This window comes from Tupaia chinensis, unplaced genomic scaffold, assembly GCF_000334495.1.
Source record: "Tupaia chinensis unplaced genomic scaffold, TupChi_1.0 Scaffold140218_1, whole genome shotgun sequence".
Taxonomy (NCBI): domain Eukaryota; kingdom Metazoa; phylum Chordata; class Mammalia; order Scandentia; family Tupaiidae; genus Tupaia; species Tupaia belangeri.
Genome location: NW_006200097.1, coordinates 1,266,381 through 1,287,368, shown reverse-complemented (window position 1 = coordinate 1,287,368; position 20,988 = coordinate 1,266,381). Strand labels below are relative to the sequence as shown.

The window sequence follows — 20,988 nt, the reverse complement described above, 5'->3', positions numbered from 1 at the left end:
AGAGAGAGACATAGAGACAGAAAGCGAGAAATCACCCCCCAGGGGGGATGGTCACGCCGCAATCCCTTCTCCTCCATTCTCCTCTCGGGATCTTGGGCACGCACGCACACGTGCCCGGCGTGAGTTTTAAGCCACCGGGTCCGGGACACGAACCGCGGTCGACTACATGGGAGTCCAGCGACATAGCCATTATGCTAACTGCTGGTTCCCTAGGTTGGAGTTTTTTGAAATTGATGTTTTGATCAAATTGTTTTCAACCTTTCCATTAGAATAAATTTGTAAGAATAAGAAAAAATCACCTTTCTGTCTTTTTCCAGTGTTCAAGATGTCGAAGCAAGGACGTGGTGGGTCCTCCGGAGCAAAGTTCCGGATTTCCCTGGGTCTTCCAGTAGGCACCGTAATCAACTGTGCTGACAACACAGGCACCAAAAATCTGTATATCCTCTCTGTGAAGGGGATCAAGGGACGGCAGAACAGGCTTCCTGCTGCTGGTGTGGGTGACATGGTGATGGCCACAGTCAAGAAAGGCAAACCAGAGCTCAGGAAGAAGTGCATCCAGCAGTGGTAATTCGACAACGAAAGTCATACCGGAGAAAAGATGGCGTGTTTCTTTATCCTGAAGATAATGCGGGGGTCATAGTAAACAATAAAGGTGAAATGAAGGGCTCTGCCATCACGGGACCAGTGGCAAAGGAGTGCGCAGACTTGTGGCCCAGGATTGCATCTACAGCTGGCAGCATTGCATGATTCTCCAGTGTGTTTAAAAAAAAAAAAAACCCAAAACATTAAAAACTATTTGCCCCCCCCCCCCCCAAAAAAAAGAATAAGAAAATATCTGGCAAGCAAGAGTAATTAAGGAGTTTTCCTTACCAATTTTAAAATGGCATATAAACATGGACAATTAGGTTCTGGCCCTGGAATAGAGGAGGGGAAAAATGAAAATATAATTAAAAGTTTGAGGGAAAAAACACAAGTGCAAAATAATTTCATAGATAAGTTGTTTTCAATAGAAAATTGAAAATCAGTGGGGAAAAGAATGAACTATTCAGTAAACGGTGTCAGGAAAATCTACTAACCATTTGGTAGAAAATATTACATTGTTCTTGTCAAGTACATGATAAGGAGAGGCTTGATTCAGCCAGTAAAGAAACAAGCCCTTTTCAGATTCAGATCGCTCAGGGCTCACAAAGACAGTGAAGCAAGTAGTCAAAGATGCTGCTTCCCCCGTGGCCCTGGTGCAGCGCAGCCTTGAAACAGAGGGACTGGGGAATAGTAACCCTGATGACTGGACACCCTGAGGCAGCACCCAGGCTGTACTACAGCTAAGTTTCAGAGCTTCTGACAGTCCCCAAAGTGCAGCCAGGCAGAGAGCCTCCCACCTCTTCAGAACCAGGGCAAGTTAAGAAATGCCCCTGCAGCCACTCCTTCCAAGCACCCTGTGTTCTCATGTTCCAGGAGGATCACAAGGCATTCTGCCAAGTCTTGGTCAAGTGGTGGTTCAAGTCTTGCCTTGTGGCTCACACAGATGCATGTGAGGTCACGAGTGCTGCTGGCACAGGGCTGCCCCCCCACAACAACTGCACAAGTTCACCAGGATAAATTTCACATGGTTTAACATTTTGAAAGATAATGCAGGGGTCATAGTAAACAATAAAGGTGAAATACACACCTTTATATACATACACTAGAGAAAAATATAGGTAAATGCATGGTTAATACCATTCTCTCTTCAGCGAGAGACACACGCCCTATGGTAAACAACAAAAAGAAAAAAATCATTAAAAAAATAGATAAACTGATTACATAAAAAGTTTTCATAGATGGGCCCGTTCCATGGTTTAGTGGTTAAGGGAGCCAGGTTTTAGAAAAAAAAAGTGGGGTGCATGTGCATGCATCCATGTTTTACTAGAGAAATGGAGACAATATTCCATTGGGAGGTGCTTTCTTCTTCTTCGCTGTCTATCTCCCTGACTCTCTGGTGAGCACATGTGCCCCTCTGGCAATAAAGGAGAAAAGATGTTATAGATGAAAGAATTTTAAATACTAGTATCACGATTCCTTTCTCAGAAGGCTTTTATTTAATTTTATAATTTCTAAGTTTCTTTTCTTCTGATTTCTTCATTTATCTTCATTTTTAAAAATTGTTGCATTGGGACCGGCAGATGGCATCATGGTTACATTGCTGGTCTCCCACGTAGTCAACTGCGGTTTGAGTCCCAGACCCGATGGCTTAAAACTCATGCCAGACGTGTGTGCATGAGTGTGCAAAACCTGAGAGGAGAATAGAGGGGAAGAGATTTCAGCACGGCCATTCTCCCTGGGGGGGTGATTTCTCTTTTTCTGTCTCTCTGCCTCTCCGGAGAGCACATGCACCCTTTAGCAAAAATCTTTAAAAAAAAACAAAAAAGAATATTGTTTTGCTGTAGGAGAGCCACAGTCAGTTCCTCTCCTTTCAGAACTTCCACTGAGAGCAGTGGCTGGGGTGACTGTCACTCTGAAATTGCCTTTGATGCTCTTTTACACAGACACTCCTATTTCAGTGTCCCATGTTTTCTTCCTCTTAACTTGCTCCTTTCTTTTCCTGGATATGTCCTGAAATAACTTCCTAAGAAAATCTGTAGTCAGTCATGAGGGAATCCAGCACCTTAACCACCACACCACCTGCTGGCCCCATCATCACCTCTTTACAGTGTATTTATCTCTTCCCTGAGGGAGAGAGATGAAGAGAGACAGCACTCCCAAAGGGCCCCGATGCCATGATCTGCTCCATCCTCAACTAGCCACTAGAACAGGGGTGTGCAATGCCTGGTGTCCTCAGAGCGATTTCTGGAGGGGATCCAGGAACTTCCTTATGTGGGTCAGCCTTGCAGAGTGTTGTGTTTCACTGTTGCACCACTGTCTGGTCCCCCATGCCTAAAAACTTCCTGAAGACCTCATGCATAGGTCCTTGTTTTTGTCGTTGCTATTTTTTCATTCTCTGCAATCATCTGGGATCTTCTCTTTTTCTCTCCTTTCTATAATTTCACAATGATGTACCTAGCTGCGAGTCTTTTACTATTTATTCTGTTTGATTCTCAGCAAGCCCTTTGAAGACTCATGAGCTACAGTTCTGGGAAAATTCTCATTTCTTTGATAATGTCTCCTCTCCATGTCTTCTGTTCTCTCTGTGCAGAATCCATTTGGCTGGTAGACTAACCCTCTGTCTTTTCTTTATTCTCATATTTTGGTCTCTGTCATTTTGCTCTATTTTCCAGGGCATTTCCTTTCTTAGTTAATTCAATTTTTCTACGCTCACACTTTAACTAAGGAATCTAAGTGATTCATTCCAAAAGCTCAGCTCTTGAATTTAGTGATTCTGTGACTCTGCAGACTGATTTTTCATATTTACAAATGCATTTTAAATGACGCTATAGTCCATTTAGAAGTGTTAATGTCAGTTGATACATGCTGATCATATTTATATTGCTTTTGCCTCACTTTGCAACTGATTTTTAAGTTTTTGATACCTGTATTTAACCCTACATAAAATAAGTATAATTATTTCTCATGTATTATGCATGTATTAATTTGCTTTTGTTTTTGTTTTTTACTGAGCCAGTATTATGGTCTGAGTATTTGTATACCCACTGACATTGTATGTTGAAACCTAATCCCCAGTAGGAGGCCATTTGGAAGTGAGTCCTTTGGGAGGTGATTAGATCACAAGGGTAGAGCTTCATGAATGAGATTAGTGCTCTTTTTTTAAAAAAAATTATTATTATTATTTTAAAAGGTGTTATAGAGCATGTGCACTCACCAAAGAGACAGAATGAAAGCTGCCAGGTCTCGAACTCGAATCACAGTAGGTCAGTTGGGAATCCAGACCTTAACCACCACGCCACCTGCTGGCCCTGAGATTAGCGCTCTTACTAAAGAGACACTGCAGAGCTGCCTTTCCTCTTCTGCCATGAGAAGACACAGCAGAAAGTGGGCCTTCTGTGAAGAGGGCCCTCACCAGAGTCTGCAGGTGCCTTGATCTTAGATTTCCCAGCCTCCAGACCTGTGGGAAATACATTTCTGTTGTCTATGTAATTTGGTTATAGCCACTCGAACAGATCAAGACATCCAGTGTTTTTCTTTTCCTGGTTTTAGGTTCTCCCCTTTGTCTCATTCCCTACTCCTCCTACATTAACACTGACCAGTTAGCCCATGCTAATAACCTAATGCATTTCCTCCATGTTTTGTTCCATGCTAATATAATCACACACACACACACACACACACACACACACACACGCTTTACAAATATGGTGTGACATAATTCTCTGATTGTTCTTACTTAACAAAATTCTGTAGAAATAATTCCAAAATAACTTGTATAGTTTTAACTCATCCTTTTTTAATGGCTTTGTGCAAGACTACAATGGTGTTTTGAAACCATCTAGTATCTCTCACAGTGCCAGTTAGTAAACATTCAATAATTGTGTAGATATTAAATCATAATTAACTTGAATTCATCTGTATTAGTCCATTCAGGCTGCTATACCAAACTGCAATAAACTGGGTAGCTAATCTATAATAGGAACTTATTGCTCACAGTTCTAGGGGCTTAGAAGGTGGCATTAAATTCAGTGTCTGCTGAGGACCCTCTGCTTCAATGATGGCACCTCCGGCTATGTCCTTACATGGCAGAAGCAGTGAAGAGCTCCTTCACACTTCCTTTACAAGAGTGCTAACAACCTCCTAAAGGTCCCACTTCTTAGTATTATCACACTGGCCATGACGTTTCAACATATAAACTAGGGAGGGAGGGCACACTCACACCTTACATGATCCTGGGAGGGAGAATTGACATTATGGAAATCAGTGAACACTACAAATCAGGGCCTCTGGTTGTTTAGAGGGCCTGTACACTACTGCTGTCAATTTACAATGGTTTATACAAGCAACCACTTGACAAGTGAGTGTTCATTTTTTTTCTTTTGTTTATGTTTTTCTGTTCCCATCCTCCCACCAGGGACAATGGAATAGTAAAGTCAAAGGGGATTTGAACAGGACTCCACTGAAGAAGCTTAGGCAGTTGCTCCAAAGTTAATCTGAGTTCTGGCTGGACAGGGTCATGGAGGAGTTCTGGACACCATACCCCAACTGCTACTACCTCGTTGTTCCCTTGCATGGTACAAACAAGGGAGGATGCGCTGCCTCAGTTCTTGAGGATGTCCTGTGTGGATACCTCCTGTGAGAGTCTCCCATGGTCCTTTCATCTTCTTCTTCCATTTGCTAGTCTTCTCTACTTGAAAATCACCAAAGGCTGGCAGACACATCTGTCAGCCTGGGTAGCCACAATTATACCCATCTTCTCACTGTCTCTTGAGCTGGATTACTGGAAAAAGTTCATAAAAGATGTGACAATGGTATATATAACAATACACTATTCCATTTTTTATGCTTGAACTCTTCTTTTTTAAGAATTTTTTAATTTAATTTATTTATTCATTCGTTTATTTTAATTTGATCAGAGAAAGACCCAGAGAGACAGAAAGAGAGTGAGGGAATGTGAGAAAGCAAGTCACCAGGTCCAGAACTCAAACTGCGGTTGGCCATGTGGGAGTCTCCAGCACCTCAACCACCATGCCACCTGCCGGCCCCACTTATGCTCAAAATCTTAAGAGGTGAGAAGGCAACTAAGGTCAACAAGCAGGAAGGGCTTACATAGAAAAGAATAATGAAGTCATAATCCCTTGGGTTTGGAAAATTCTACAACTTGTGGAGGCTGGATGGAAATGGGAAAAAGCTTGCTCCACTTGACTTAAGTTCTTTCGGAAAGCCATGGTACAACCTTCATGCCAATGATCTCTATAACCATAGCTCCAGTGCAGGTTAATAGCCAACCCAAGTTCCCGCTCTTCATTTCCAACTTTCTGCTGAGCAACTTCACTTATGGCCCACAAACACCCCAAGTTCACCTTCAAAACAGAAACCCCTCCTCTGCCCATCTCTGCCTTTTACTAGAGTCATGTCTTTGGGCAATGCCGCCATTTCTTTGTTTATGTATACCCTGGAAACATTCATTTCTGTGGGGATCTAAATGATACCGTGCATGTAAGAAGCCCAGGTGCTCAGCAAATGTTAGTCATCTCTTTTTCCTTCTTGCTCACATCCTTCCTTTCTTCTCCGTTCTGGCAGAAGAAAATTCTCAATTTAGGGAAAAAAGGAAAGTTCATAGAGTTACCAAAAAAAAAAAAAAGTGCTGGCACTTAATGTAGAAACTCGTTTTATTTTTCTACATATATTTATTTAATTAATTTTACTTATTGTTATTTTTAAATTTACTATAAGATATGAGTGCTCACCCAAAAGAGATGGAGAGAGAGACAGAGAAGGTGAGAAAGCAAGCCACTAGGTCCAGGACTCAAACCGTGGTCAGCCCATGTGGGAGTCCAGCACCCCAACCACCATGCCACCTGCTGGCCCCAGAAAATGTTTTTTAGGGCACAGAACCATGGCCTACTGGTTAAGGGAGCCCGATCCCACATGGTCAACCATGTAGTTCTAATTCCAGCCCCGCGACTTGCAGAATATGCCCAGCACATGTGTATATTTGCCCCACATCCTGACAGGGTGGAGAAAAGGAGGAGAAGGGATGACGGTGTGACCATGCCCCATGGGAGTGGGGTGTTCCTTCTCTGTCTCTCTGTTTCTCTCTGGTGATGTTCTTTACATAAAGTCGAGTCTAAGAACCTCAAGAAGAAAGTGACAGGGACCAGCAGTTTGCATAATGGCTATGTCGCTGGACTCCCACATAGTCAACAGCGGTTCGCTTCCTGGACCCAGTGGCTTAAAACTCATGCCGGGCGCGTGTGTGTGCATGCCCATGATCTGGAGAGGAGAATGGAGGAGAAGGGATTGCGGTGTGACATGCCCCATGGGAGTGGGGTGTTCCTTCTCTGTCTCTCTGTTTCTCTCTGTCTGTCTGGCGAGTGCACGTGCCCTATAGCAAAAACCTCTCAAAAAAAAAAAAGAAAAAGAAAAAAGAAAGTGACAGTAAGAGTTGATACATTTTACTATGTTTTCATTGAGCAAGACTCAAGTGGGTGGTGAGATGAGGCACGTGATGAGGAAGAAGCAGCTTGGGCTTATTCTGACTTGCTTGTCACCAGCTGCAAAGGAGCTCAGGTCCAGAGCAGCCTGGCAGTGATTATGCAGCTTAGGACTTCATGCCGGCTGAGGAAAACAGAGGGTTATGTGAGGCCATCTAAATCAGAGGGAAAAAAATGTTTCCCTTGATTTTCATTTTCTTGCACTTGAAAATTACCAAAGGCTGGCAGATGCATCCATCAGCTCCAGATGAACAAGATTACATCCATCCTCCCATTATCTCCTGGGCTGGGTCACTGGAAAAAGCTCATAAAAGACATGAAAACTGAATATAATTATTTAATAGTTGTCAGAAGCCTGAGAGCATCAAGGCCACAGCATACCAGGAAAAAGAAAAGATTACTCATGTGGAAAAGTTTGTGGGTTTGAAGCAGGGGAGGGAGAGGAGAGCGAGAGAGGAGGAAATACATTTAGAATGTAATTTCTGGGACCAGCAGGTAGTGTGGTGGTTAAGGCACTGGACTCCCATGTGGCTGAGGTTCGAGTCCTGGACCTGGCAGCTTGCTTTCTCATTTTCCCTCTCTCTCTCTGTCTGTCTCCGGTGAGCTTACATGCCCTATACAAATTAAAATAATAACAATAATAATTAATAAAATTAAATAGATGATTCTTAAAAAAAAAAAAACCCTGTAGTTTCCTTGTAATAGCGAGCTAGTACTTTTAGAGGACAGATATAAAAATGTGTTTTAAAATTGAGCACCTAACATGGGGATTCAAAGATGTTTGGGACATGGGCTGGCAAGTGGCTTGGTGGCTAAGGTCCTGGACTCCCACATGGCCAACCACAGTTTAAGTCTTGGACCTGGTGGGTAGCTTTCTCACTTTCCCTCTCTCTCTCTCTGATAAAATAATAATAATAATTAAAATTAAATAAATATATCAATAATAGTTTATTAAAAAAGATGTGTGGGATGCAGTGCCAGTCTTCTGACATGGCTGCCTGCCTGTCTGGGGTGGGGCACAGGTGGGTATGAATCAGAGCATCATCACATACTTGACCTTAGTCTAGTCATTTCATCTCGCTGCCCCCCCCAGTTTCCTGATCTGTAAAATGGAAACTGTTGATCCCATTTTTTGTAAGAATAAGACATAACATGTGCAGAGCTCTTTGGATAATTCTAGTACACAGTGAATAATAAACCTTAGTTATCTCCTTACCCCATCAAACCTTCTCCCACATCTCATGTCAACAAGGTACCATGTTCATCTCTGCTATATATATATCTCAGTGCCCAAAGGAGTGCACACTGGCACAGAGGAGGATGGGGACAGGGTGTCAAAGTGTAAAGAAATGCTTGGAGGAAAACGGAAAGTATAAGAAGAACAGAGAACAGACTTAGAAACTCACCATGTGGGGAACTGTTGAAGGAACCCCATGTTTATTTCAGAGAAGAGTCAGGTTGGCTAGGTGGGGGCAGATGCCTGCATCCACCTGTCTGGGGCTATTGCAGGGACAGGGTCTAGCCTTGGTAAGTCTGGGCCTTGGCTAAGGTTTTAGCACAGGGAAGAAGGACTCCCTGGGGCAGACACCTAGAGATGCGGGAGGCAGTCTCACATGGTAGCAATGAGTGAGAGTGGAGGCTGGGGTCACTGGAAGAGGTGGCCTGAGTGCCGCATGCTGGGGAGGGGGAGAATCAAGTCTTGATACCCTTTCAGTCCTGAAGATCCTGACTCCAAGGATTCTGCTCTACAGAGACAGCTGTCTATGGAGGTCAATGTGGGCCACTGTGACTCATTCCAAGCCTATCCATTCCCTACTTCCTCAACTTTTGTTATTCAAAATAATAATAACTGGGCCAGTAGGTGGCATGGAGGTTAAGGCACTGGATTTCACATGGCCAACTGTGCAGTTCAAGTCCTGGACCCAGCGGCTTGGGTTAGGGTTGGGATTGCAGATGCATGTGCTCAAAATTCAGAGAGGAGAATGGAAGAGAAGCGGTTATGTGACCATCGCGCCCAGGGGAGATTTCTCACGACCCGTCTCTCTGTCTCTGTCTCTGTCTCTGTCAAGCACATGTACCTTATAGCAAAAACAAACAAAACTAATAATAACCACCCTTTAACTCAGACCCTTATGTAGATGTGCTTGTATTTTTTTAAAATAGTCCCACACCCTCCTTGCTTCTTACCCTTAAACTATTCCTTTTCCTTCATTTGCTAACCCAACCCCAACTGTCTAAGTTACACACCTTCCTCTCTCCCTTCCTTACTTCCTTTCAGTTTGTCTATTTGTTTATGAGCAAGAGAGAAAGAGAGGGAGACAGAGTCACCCTTGGCAGGGTCTATAGCAGCGCCCTCTTCCCTTCCCCGTCTTTCAGTCTGCCAGGATCGCAGGCATGCTACTTGGCAGGGTCTATAGCAGCGCCCTCTTCCCACCCCCGTCTTTCAGCCCGCCAGGTATGGTGTGTTAGGGTTGGTCCAGGAGCCAAATCCAGACCTCCCATTTGGTTCTGGCATCATGCAGTGGTGCCCTACTGTTTGTGCCACCATGGCAGGGTCTGTCCTGGGGTTTCTTATCCAGCAAAAGAGAGAAAAGCATGTGTCCTGCAAAAGCTGGGGCAGCCTTTAAACTCCCTCTTTCATCTACTCTAGTCCTTAGAAAGAAAAAGGAGCTGTCAGTTTCCCGTTGCTAAAGCAGGAAGGGAGATTAGTAACAATCAGAGTTCATGTGGAGATAATGTTCTGTGGAAATACCTCTCCTTTCTAATTCTCTCAGTTCAGAAAAATAGGGCCTGAGAGGCAGTAGAATGGATGTGATTATGAGACTATACTTGGAGAGATGCAAAAATAACTCGATCACCCCAGAATCCTATCACTTTCCTTACCTGGGCTCTCCATTAAACTCAATTTGCTTTTCTCAAAGTAGGCCATATTTTTAAAGGTGACGAGTTAGTGCTGGAATCTGAGCCAATAGCACAGCAGAACTTTCACTCGTGGTACCGGAGCTTGTCGGTACTGTGACCAAGTGGGGAGAGCACTGGCTCAGGTAAGTCTCTGCTCCTTAGGAGCACAGCTGGGTGACCCCGGACCAGGCACTGTGGCTGTGCCACACATAGGACAAGGAGGTAATAATGGGACAATGGTCATCCATAGCCAGTGGCCAGCACAAGTGGGGATTGGCCAAGGTCTGTTCCCTTCCTTCTTCCTCTGCTTCCCATGCTCTGTAAATGCAGACTTGGTGCTCCTTTGAAGATTATCTTCCCTTGCATACCCATCTTGATTCAGTCCCTTAATTTTCAACAAAGAAATTTAACCCTTCCCTCTCCAGCTGATTTGCAAAGCACATGGGTTGATCCTTTAGTGCCAGTTACATCTCAGGTCCTGCCAAAGGCTATGCCCGTGGATTGTTCCACATTCTGGTCATCATGAAAGTCTTGCTTGTAAGAAATCAAGTGTATGCAGGAACGGATATAAATATAAATATAAAATATATATAAATATATAAAATATATAAATATAAAATATATAAAAAATGAGTTCCTTTGTCTACATTAAAAAAAATGATTGAGGTTTTTTTTAAGGTTTTTATTTATTTATTCACTTGAGTTTGCATAGGGCACATGCACTCACCAGAGAGAGAGAAAGAGAGAGAGAACCCCCCTCCCCCCGAGCAGATAGCCACACTGCAATCCCTTCTCCTCAATTCTCCTCTTGGGATTTTAAGCACATATGTACACCTGCTCAGCGTGATTTTCAAGATGCTGAGTCCAAGGCTTGAACAGCAGTTGGCCATGTGGAAGTCCAGTGCCTTAATCACTCTGCCACCTGCTGGCCCCTTTGTCTACATGTCATGAGTTTTATCACTGGACCAACATAGACCATGACATCATATGAAGCCCAGTCTCATACAGAAGCATCCCACAACTTACATCACCATGGTGGGGCCCTACCTGGTTCTCTATTTGCATTTTAGTTATAATTTTTGTTTTACATATAATAGTTGTATACATTTATGGGGGGACAGTGTCAGTTTTCAAAAATGTATGTATATTGTGTAATGAGCAAGCTGGGACAATAAACATATCTGACATTCTCAGCATTTATCATTACCTTGTGTTGTACATTCTTTTGTCTAATGTGTTTGTCAAATTGTCACCAACTGTCATAACTCTATTATAGTGCCTAGGACTCATTTCCCTCATCCACCTGCACTCCTGTGTCTGTTAGGCAAGTTCTGTTTATTCTCCCATCTCCTCCCCTTTTCCAGACTCTGGTATACACCATTATACTCTCTATTTTATTTATTTATTTATTTATTTTTTTCCATGAGGTACGTGTACTTGCCAGAGAGACAGTGAGCAGGAAAGTGAGAAATCACCTGCTGACAGGATGGCCACGCTACAATTTCTTTTCCTCAATTTTTCTCCTGGGATTCTGGGTGTGCATGCATACATGCCTGGCATGAGTTTCAAGCTACTGGGTGCTGGGTCCAGGATTCAAACCATTGTGGGCCATGTGGGAGTCTAGTGCCTTTACCATGCTGCCTGCCCCCCCCCCTTTTTTTTTATACAACTGAATCTTTAAGATTCCATGAATGAGGACATACAGCATGCCTTTTAGTTCCTGGTTTATTTTAATTAGCATTATTTCCTACAGGTTCATCTATTTGCCTGAAACAACATATTGTATCTATTTTTTATGGCTGACTAATACTCCCTCGCATGTATATATGCCACATTTTTTACCCATTTATCTGTTGTTGAGCACTTAGGTTGATTCCATATTTTAGCTATTGTGAATAGGGCTGCAATAAACATGGGAGTGCAGTTAACTCTTCAACATACAAATTTATTTTCCCTTGGGTACATACCCATTAATGAGATTACTGGATAATAAGGTAGTTCTATTTTTAATTTTTTGAGGAACCTTTATACTGTATCCCATTCCTACCAAAAATGAATAGAGTTCTCCTTTCTCCAAAGAACTGTAACTCTGTTGTTTTTTTGTCCCGACGGGGGGGACAGTCAAACAGGTTTCCTGAGGGAAGGAGTGAGAGACAGGACGAACAACGCAGTGTTACAACATGGAGACAACGCAGTGTTACAACATGGAGACAATGCAGTGTTACAACTCTTCAGGGTTGTCTGTTTATTGTGGGCAGTATGGAGACGACACAGTGTTACAACTCTTCAGGGTCGTCCAGAGATGACCCAGTGTCACAACTCTTCAGGGTCTTCAGGGTCGTCTGGAGATGATGCGGTGTTACAACTCTTCAGGGTCTTCAGGGTCATCCAGGTCGTCTGGCGATTGTGGACCAGGGATCATGGTTATATACATGTTGGTGAGCCGTGATTGGTTGTAAAAGGTGGATTATGATTGGTTGTAAAAGGTGGGTTATGATTGGTTGCTTTATGGACCAATCATGAGGTGCCGGATATGCAAATCTGAGGGATTCTAGTGGCCAATCAGTATGGGTTTGAAGGTGAGGTTTTGAAGGGAAGCCAATCATGGCTTTTGGCATTGTGTAATTGTTTGCTCTCTGAGAAACCGGCGATATTTGCTGGTGCACAGCCTCCCACAGTTTTTAATGTTGCGCATGTGTTTTGTTTGTTTGTTTTTTTGTTTTTCCATAGGGTACATGCACTCACCAGGGAGAGAAACAGAGAGACAAAGAGAAGGAAGTGAGAAATCACTCCCTGAGAGGGGATGATCATGCCGCAGTCCCTTCTCTTTCATTCTCCTCTTGGGGTTTTGGGAACACATGCACATGTGCCCATCATGATTTTCAAGCTGCTGGGCAGCTGCAGTTGGCCATGTGAGAGTCCAGTGCCTTAACCATCACGCTACCTGCTAGCCCCTGTTTGGTTTTGTTTTAATTTACAGGAGAGAAACAAAAAGAGAGAGAGAGAGAGAGAGAGGGAGAGGGGAAGGGAGAGGGAGAGGGAGAGAGAGAGAGAGAGAGAGAGAGAAAGCAGCTCCCATGGGAAATGATCACACTTCAACCTCTTTTTGGACACACATGCACACATGTTCTTGGTGTGTTTTAACAAGTCACAGAATCCAGGACTTGAATCATAGAATTGACTACATGGGATCCAGCTACCTTAACCACCACCCCACCAGCAGGCCCTGTTTGTTTTGTATAATAGCCATTCTAACTTGGATGAGGTGGTACGTCCCCCAGATCCTGATGCCAACTGATTTTTAACTCACCTGTTTCTTAAATGCCAAGATAGCAGCTCACAGAGCCTGGGCAAATGCAGGTGAGGAGCCCTTTTGAAGGGAAAAGCAGCAGGCATCACATTTATCATCAGCTGTAGCCTGACCTAGGAGAATACAGGATGTATTTTCAGGGAAGCGTTTTTTATAGAAACCACCTGTCTCTCAAATCGAATTATAAATATAAATTGCAGAATTACATAGTGAATCAGAAATAACAACAGTGACAGCTTCAAACCTGTCATCTGTTCCTTTTAAGCGTGCTATAAACCACGTTCATCTCTGAGATATTGCTTCCTGGGACAGCGGGAGGGAGAAGCGCTTCTGTTGTTCTCTTATTGCAGATCACCAGAATGATCGCAGGAAATGCTGTGCTCCATTAAGGATGTTGACGCCATCCCTAGGGAATTGTGCCTGTCCCTGTTCGATTGGAATTTGCTTCCAATGTATTACTCTTCAGGTTTGCTCCTATCTGCCTTTACAGTCCCCACCTTGCAACCCCACTGCACTGGACTAATGCCATCCAAAGGCTCATATCGCTTGCATCTCTGTTTCTCCAGGAAATGCCACAGTTACCATTTCCTGTGTAATGAGCTGGTCATCAACTACATTTCTTTCTTTCTTTTTTTAACGAAGCATGGGAAATTCCTGTTGTATTTTGAGTGATTTTTTTTAAGAGGTTTTTGCTTTAGGGTACGTGCACTTGCTGGAGAGAGAGAGACAGGGATAGTGAGAAGGATAGTAAGAAATCATCTCCTAAGCGGAATGGCCATGCTGCAATTCCTTCTTCATTCTCCTCCTGGAATCTTGGGCGTGCACACACACATTGGCATGTTTCAAGCCACCAGGTTCTTGGGACAGCTATGTGGGAGTCCAGTGAGGTGACCAATACACCATCAATTCATTGGTTGACCAATTCGCAATACAATAGCACCATCAGTGAGAACTTCCTTCCCTCCCATGAGACAGTGTTGCTATTCATGTGGTATCCGCCCTATTCTCAAACACCTCCCACAGGTCCTACCTCCCAACACTGCCACATTGGGTATCAAATTCCAGCACAGGTTTTGGTGAGGATACTCACAGCATAGGAACTGTACTCTAGCAAATTTTTTAAGAATTAATTAATTAAGATTATTCTTTTCACATGTGTTTTGCCAGAGAAAGACTGGAGAGAGAAAGCAAGCCACCAGGTCCAGGACTTAAACCACAGCCAGCCATGTGGAAATTTCAGTGCCTTAACTATCACGCCATCCACTGGCCCCATAGCAGATTTTTAAAACTTTGTTCCTTTTTTCTTTCATAAGAGAGAGATACAGAGATAGGCACCCCTGACAGAATCCCCATACCACAATCTACTCCCAGTCTCAGTTGGCCCAGACCACAGGCATGAGTGCTCAAGGAGGAACCTAGGACCTTTTCCACAAAACCTGGGTGTGCTACCGCTGTGCCACCACCTGGCACAGAGTGGTTTGTTGACGTGCAGGAATTTCAGCTCAGTATTGCTAGAACTTCTGATTTCACAAGATTATCGAGAATCTTGACTTTCAGGAAGGCTAAATAGAATATGAAAGCAGCAGCTGAATACGGTCTATAGATGAGCTGATGACTCCATAGCAAAGTCAAGGCAGAGGGAGGACTAACGTGTGTTCACAGATGAAGTTCAGTGCAGAGGCCACTTCAAAACTCTTTTTGTCATGGTGACAGATTGGATTCTCCTGAAATAACCAAGCAATATTTTCAGTTTCACATGTCTTTCCAGAATCTTGACCTTCATTCACGTCAAGTGACTCTGGAACCTGAGGAGGTCTCTGGAACGACCTTGACAGACAGAATGTGGGCAGTGTGGTGCTGCCTGACTTCCAGGTCAGGTCACACCCGGCGCCTGGTTGCTCCCTAGTGCTCCCTATCTTGGTGCACTAGCCCTTGGATCCAGACTCCAGGCTGTGAAGGAGCCCGAGCTAGCTCACACAGGGGTCACATGGAGATATTCAAGTGGAGAGGAACTGCGGCCCCTAAACAGCATCAACCAATAAACATATACAAGAACAGACCTTCAGATGGCTTTAAACCCTGAGCCTTTCAGTCTTTCAGCTGAGCTCTTCCTCATTATGGAGCAGTCGAGCTTTTCCTGGCATGCTTTGTCCAAATCCCCACCCTGCATCTAATAAATGGTTGCTTTCTGCCATTAGGTTGGACTGGTTTGTTAGAAAGCCACAGTAACTAAATTTCTATTCACGAATATGGAAGTGCTTCAGCAAATACATCATGGAATATACCTTTCAGAAACAACTTATCTCTCTGGGACCTACTTTAATTATTATTTGCTTTGGCTGGTGTCCCCACAGACTCTCCTATGACTTTGAGCTCTGGACTTTTGTCAGCATTCATTTTGATAGATGCTCTGATTGGTCTTCAAGTGAGCACAGTTGGCCTCGGGCCACTTTCAGCTTCTCTCTGCCTTCCCAGGGACCTCACTCATTATACGAGAGCTGACCCCCGGCTGTCTCTGTAAATAAGTCTGTCCTGGCTGGTTAAGCTATGTTTGCATTCTCTAACCTTCTCACTGACTAAAAATAGTCATTTTTATAAAGTAGACTTAAGTCTCAAACTTGAAATGCTGCCTTTTTGTTGGCATGCCTTCCTCCACCTTGTCCATCAGCCACAGCTCAACCAGGACATCCCCTGGGAGATGGGACCTAACCACAACCTTTCTCCAGACAAAACTCAAGGTCCCCTGTCCACAGCATACACCTGCTGTAGCACAGGCCCATGTGGCAGGTTGGGATGGTTGAGGGTTGGGACCTTGAACAAGATAGACCTGGGTGTGAATCTTGATTTGCCATTTAATTATGAGCCATGAGACTGTGGATAAATTGGGTTCCCACCTCTATAAAACAGAAATAAGAATGTTTGTCTGTTGGGATTGTTGGGAGGCTAGATAAGAAAGGTATGGAAAGTGGTTATCCCCCACCCTGGCACATGAGATCACCTCCACCAGTACCACCACTGCCACCCATGAAAACAGCACACTCTCCACCACCACTCCCACCCATGCTACCACTGCCAGCATTTTCACCTTATGGCCACCTCCACCTGCACCACCGCCATCACCACCACCACGTCTACCACTGCTCCTGCCATCACCCTTGCCACCATCTCCCCTGCCTCCACCGCCACACTACCTTGCATGTGCCCCTTCATGCATGTGGCCCACGACATTGGAAGCACAGCTCAAAGTCAAGGAAGGTAATCCTGTGCCTACCGTGCTGCACATACAAATATTTGATACAATTACTTTGTGAAGTCGATGAATGACTGAACATACACGATAGCATTTGAAGGTCGTCTTTCACTCTATTTAATTGTACGACAAGGATCTGAGACCTAGCACAAGTGAAAGGTGTGAGCACGCGCCTTCTACTGGATACCTGCTTAACCTTTCACCTCACCTCCTTCCTCCAGCAATTCCTCTATCAACCCTCTTCTCACCATCTCACCTTTTTAGGCTCCACTCCAGCTGAGCAAAGTTGTCATTTCCTACTCAGATGTGCCCTTTCTGCATGCTCTTAAGTTCATCTATTTTCTTGACACTTCAAGAATGACTTGTGACTTTTTGTTGTTGCTGTTATAGAGTGTGTGAACTCGCCAGAGAGAAAGGAAGTGAGAAATCATCCCCCAGGGGGAATGGCCACACTGCAATACCTTCTCCTCCACTTTCGCCTCAGGATTTGGGGCTTGCACACACATGTGCCTAGCATGATTTTTGAACCACCAGGTCCAGGACTCAAACCGTGAAGTTGCCAATGTGGGATCCAGTGCCTTAACCTCCATGTCACCTGCTGGCCCCACCTGTGCTCATTTTAGATCGTATTCATATGAAATAGTGTTTCTCAAAGTGCTATCCCTGGATCAGCAGGCTCAAAGTCATCTGGGAACTTGGTAGAAATGGAACCCTCCAGCCTATCTCACCCTGCATGGGGCTCAGTACTCCACGTTTTAGCAAGCCCTCCAAGTGACTTTGACAACCACTGGCATAAATACCACATGAAGTACATATTAAATAATTACACAGAAATTGTCAATCTTAACTACTGTGGTGAGTCTCTGAGGCTGACATTACTAAAATAAAGGATTTAGACATAAGCAGGAACTGGCAGGTGGTGTGGGCACTGACCGTAACAAGAGGGCCCATGGGGAAGTGGAGATCAGAGTCCATGGGTGAGTCAAGTCCCTGGGAGGTGAGTGGGAGACAAGGCAACGAGCTGGGCAGCAGAGTGAAAGGAAAGAGGTGGGAGGACCCCATGTAGCCCTTAGCCAGAGGCTGTCATTCTTCTGGCTAGAACCAGGGAGGTTTGCAAAAGCCTTCTGACATGACCACGGATGATGGTCGCCTTTCTTTCTGGTTGCATATTGATGAATTCTAATTGTACAAAATGTTTTCATGGAGCCATATCCAACAGGGGAAAGCAGAGCAGAGAGGCTGAGGGGTTGGGGTGCCTGAAGGCTCCTGCTCGGTTTCTCTGGTGGCCCCTGAGTAACATGGAGAAATCATACACTTAGCTTCATTGCCCCCATGACTCTGTGAAGTGCATTGGCAGAGCTATGTGTTGTGCTTTCGCTCCCATGGGGTTAACAAAACAGTGGGACAGCCAGGTGGGGCTGGGGCCCCTGCCTTTGCATGCCTCCAGGGGGCACCATTCACAAAGACCTTTGGAAGCCAAGTCAGCCTAGCCAGAGCAGGACCAGGATCAAGCACCTGGCTAGTCTCAGCTGACTACAATGCCAAGGCCAGTGGGGAGAGTGAAGACTAGTGTCCACGGGTGACTCAAGTCCCCAGGAGGTGGGGAGGAGACAAGGCACCAGAATGAATATGGACACCTGGGTAATTTCCCCTTAACAGCCTTCCATCATGGAGAGCCCCATGGGAACATTTTATAGTTTATGGGAGAGGTGTGTGTGTGTGTGTGTCTATTTGTGGCTCTTGCGGCTCTTGCTCCTCAGAGAGTTAAATCATTCCTAAGAAGCCATTTGTTGTACCTATTTGATGCCCCACAGTGACACACCATGACATTACATACTCCTCTACCTCTGCCCCTTCTGGAAGGCCTTTCCTTCCTCCTTGAAGATTCGTGTCAGGTGCCACCTCCTCCTGGAAGCTTTCCCTTGAGTTGGTTGTCTCTTCCCTTTGTTCTTGTTGATGTATTTCTACACTGTATTAAATTTCTTATGGTTTGACTCCTCTAAACCAAAAGTGCTTAACAGATGTTCATAGATGAAATAACAGGTATTCAAAAATTATTTGCTGGTGGCCCCAGGGTGTAGTGGTTAAGCCTTGTGCATAGGGAGCTGAATTCTGCATGGCCAACCATGGTTCAAATCCCTGACCCAGGGGCTTGAAAAACACATCAGACACATACATGTGTGTATCCAAAATTCTGATGGAAGGGAGAGAGAAAAGGGATTGCAGTGTGACCTCAAACCTTTGCAGGATGTTTTCTTTCTCTCGCTTACTCTCTCTCTCTGGTGAGTGTGCACACCCTCTGTCAAAAGAAAAAAGAAATGTTCACTGAATGACTGAGCCAATCATTGGGTGGCCGGGGGAGGCATCTCACCTGGGTGAGGCCAGCTAACTGTGGAGGGCAGCCTGTTAGCTGGGCTCAGAGTGGCAGTTCAGTTGGACATCTACCTTTACAACTGTGGCAAGGTACCCTGCTGGCGGTTGGGGGGGGGGCTCACATGGACAGCGGCTCCCGCTTGTCTTCTCTTCCACCAGAGAGCAGCTGGGACTCACAGATCCCAGTGCCCAGGGAGTGCCACCCCCTTAGTAACAAACCTCCCTATTAAGGACTGAACTCGCCCAATCACGGGTCCCAGACTCAGAATACCAAATCTCATGAGCCGCAGGTTGTGGCTGCCTTGGCCTGCTCTGCCCTGTTGCTTTTTCTTGTGAGTAATTTAACCTGCTTCTCATGGCAGGGAAGAGGGTGGGGCAGAAATCAGCTGTTTCTCTTTTCCCCTCCATGTCCTGTGTGAGAGTTTCCTTCTGCAGGAAGGATGAGCATCAGACTCAAGACAGGGAACATTTCCTCTTTCTTTTTTTTTTTTTTGAGAGATTTTCACTGTAGGGCGCGTGCGCTCGCCAGACAGAGAGAGACATAGAGATAGAAAGCGAGAAATCACCCCCCAGGGGGGATGGTCACGCCGCAATCCCTTCTCCTCCATTCTCCTCTCGGGATCTTGGGCATGCACGCAAACGCGCCCAGCGTGAGTTTTAAGCCACCGGGTCCGGGACACGAACCGCGGTCGACTACGTGGGAGTCCAGCGACATAGCCATTACGCTAACTGCTGGTTCCCCTCTTTCTTTTTTTGTAAGAGAGTTTTTTGTTTTTTGTTTGTTTGTTTGTTTTTTACAGGGTACATGCTCTCACTGGAGAGACAGAGAGAGAAAGTGAGACATCACCCCTCCAGGGCGGGTGGCTGCATCGCAATCCCTTCTCCTCCATTCTCCTCTCGGAATTTTGGGGATGTACACACACTTGCCTGACATGTTTCAAGCCGCCAGGTCTGGGACTCGAACTGATAGGTATTAAGAGCTTTCCTGTGCATTTAAAAATGAATTAATGACTACAATGGGACTTTATTTTCAAAGCTGGCATTTTTAACACTCATTAAAATGCTCTCAATACATTTCCAGTAATTGTCAAGTGTGGATGGTAGAGGACAAGTCTCCCCAGCCACACCTCATTCTCTAGCCAGACAGGACTAGGGCAGTCAAGGACAATAACAAGAATAAGAAAGAGGCTAGGACACAGGGCCCAGCTCTAAAGCTGCCTCCCTCCCAGCCTGTGTAGATTCGGTCTGGGGTCTGGGTTTTCCTAGCCCTGATAAGGAGTGGTCGCTATGGCAACGGCACTGTAGGCTGAGGCCCGAGCAGTCACCCACCGCTGCCACAGAACTGCCTGCTGACCAGGACTGTCATGTTCTAGCCAGAACCCTCCTTCAGTGGCTTTATTTTATTTATTTATTTATTTTTTTGAAAGGTTTTTGGTATAAGGTGCGTGCACTCGCCAGAAAGACAGAGAGACAGAAAGCGAGAAATCACCCCCCATGGGGGATGGCCACGCTGCAATCCTCTATTCTCCTCTCGGGATCTTGAGCATGCACTCACACATGCCTGGCGCGAGTTTAAGCCCCCGGATCTGGGACTCGAATCATGGTCGACTACATGGGAGTTCAGCAACGTAGCCATTACGCCATCTGCTTGTCCCTCAGTGGCCTTTTCAGGCCAGCAACAAATGCCCAGATACCTCTCAAGCCTCCAACAACCCACTCCAGATCCTTGCTATGGAACAACGCATAGCTGGGCTCTCTCTGCTTTTGTAGTCAAACAGCAAATAGCGTGTGTTTGGGAGCAGCAGGAGACTGAAGAGGCTGTGCAGTGCCACGTGCACGTCTGCGCTGGTCTCCCCGTCAGGCCGACCTAGGCTGCAGGGAGGCTGATAGCTTTAAATGTGGGTGAAGCACATTGCTGGATCCGGGCACCTGCTGTAAGGACAAGACAGGGTCTCTCTCTGTCTCTCACACATACCTACACACTCCAAAAGACTCAATTTCTTTGTACTTCCACCTACCCAAGTCCCACATCAACACAGAAATTAGGATCAGGCCAGAAAGATCGTTACCGTATT

General features: G+C 45.1%; 1 pseudogene; it reads left to right on the top strand.

Annotated features, from left to right (window-relative positions):
- Positions 1-305: 305 nt before the first annotated feature.
- Positions 306-747, top strand: LOC102491251 (60S ribosomal protein L23-like; annotated as a pseudogene).
- Positions 748-20,988: the final 20,241 nt, after the last annotated feature.